The sequence below is a fragment of the Vigna radiata genome, chromosome 4, assembly GCF_000741045.1.
Source record: "Vigna radiata var. radiata cultivar VC1973A chromosome 4, Vradiata_ver6, whole genome shotgun sequence".
NCBI lineage: Eukaryota > Viridiplantae > Streptophyta > Magnoliopsida > Fabales > Fabaceae > Vigna > Vigna radiata.
In genome coordinates this window covers 1937731-1939702 of record NC_028354.1, presented here as the reverse complement: position 1 = coordinate 1939702, position 1972 = coordinate 1937731, and positions in this window count along the sequence as shown.

The following is a 1972-nucleotide window of genomic DNA, read 5'->3' as shown; positions in this document are numbered from 1 at the left end:
GTGTGTGTGAAAGTGCTAGAGACTGCATTATTGAGAGGTTAAACTTTGTCATTAAAATTCTATGTGGTGAAAGAATTTTAGTTTAAACAAAGTTTTTAATGATTTTCATATCCCTTATGGGTGGTGTATGATTTGCAGCATACACTTGATGAAATCACCTATATGAGTGTCAAGTAGGGCCGCTTGCATGAGATCTTGGCATGATCTCTAGAGCACTCATGAATACCAGGCACGCGCATGGCCTAGTAAGCGCAACACAGCGATAACAGCAAGGATTGTGGGGATGTGTCGTGATTAATAAACCTCTAACACACGTCAAGTGTCTTTGGTTCATATAGCTTGCTATACCAACTACACTGTGTGTTAAGTTTCTTAATCTAAGACTGGTTCATATAGCTTGCTACACCAGCTCTGATGCATTACATCCTATGAAACCCAGAATAAAAGTTTCTTATCTTTTTTTTTCAACTTTTGCAATATGTGGGGGATTGTTATAATATTATAATATTGCAAAATTGAAAAGCTTTAATTGTGAGTTTAAACTTCAGAACGTTGAAATGCAACGTTTGTATTTTAATGCCAACGTTCAAATTTCTTTAAAGCATTGCAACGTTTTTCAATCCAACGTTCAGGTTTTTATTAAATCAATTATGATTTTTAATTTTTTCATTTAAATTGATTCTTTTCTGGCTCTATAAATAGAAAGCATTTCTCTCATTCCAAGACACACCAAAAATCATTCTTTTTCATTCTTCTCTTTTCTGAGTTTTATTCTCTAGCTCTTTTCTCTCTTCTAAAATATTCTGGGTTGTTCTTATACTCTTTTAAGAGTTCCTTGCTAGTTCTGAGATCCTCAGAAATATTCTGAGAACTTCCTGTTGTATCCTGGGGGACTTGCGCACACCGCGGATAAGTCCTTAAGGACAGTGACTCTACATGCCTCAGGAAATAAACTTTGTTCGTGATTCTGTTAGCCTTTTACAACAATCTCTGTCAGCCTTTTACAACAATCTTAAGGACTTATCCGCGGTGTGCGCAAGTCCCCCAGGATACAACAGGAACTTCTCATAATATTTCTGAGGATCTCAGAACTAACAAGGAACTCTTAAAAGAGTATAAGAACAACCCAGAATATTTTAGAAGAGAGAAAAGAGCTAGAGCATAAAACTCAGAAAAGAGAAGAATGAGAATAATGATTTTTTGGTGTGTCTTGGAATGGAGGAGGAGCTCCCTATTTATAGAGGGAGGAAAGAATAAAGACATTAAAAGAAATTAAAAAACATAAATGATTTAATTTAAAATAATTTGAACGTTGAATTAAGAAAAAACGTTGCAATGCATTGAACAAAACTTTTCGTTGCCAATTAATTGAAATATAAATGTTGCAAACCATTTTCACTTTTGCAATAATAATAAAATATTATAACACCAAGTAGCACTTGTTTAATGTCATGAGCCTGACCCTTCTTCTTCCTGTTGAATTTTTTCAAAAAGTTGAGAACACCAAGCACCTGTTTCCATGTCTCAATCATAGGAACTTTAATCTCCAATTTCTTGAAGATTTTCATAAAGCACTTAAACTTCTTTTCCTTCCTATGATTTTTCTTTTGACAAGGAAGAGGTTTTGCATATGAACTTTTCTTCTTTCCTCTCTTCATCTCTTTCTTAATCTTCTCCTCCCTCAACTTTCTCTTTTTATTTTTCCTTGATTTCATTTTTTTTTTTGCACTTTTTTTCTTTTTTTCTTTTCTCTCAACCACTTCTTTTTCTTTCTCCTTATCTTTCTCTCCCTCACTCAACCTTTCTGTTGCTTTCTCCTCTATCTTTTCCTTATTTCTCTCCATTTTTTTCTCCTCTATCTTCTCCTTATATATCTCTATCCTTTCTTCCTCTATCTTCTCCTCCTTTCTCTGCCTTTTTTTCTCCTCTATCTTCTCTTCATATATCTCTATCTTTTCCTCCTCTATCTTTT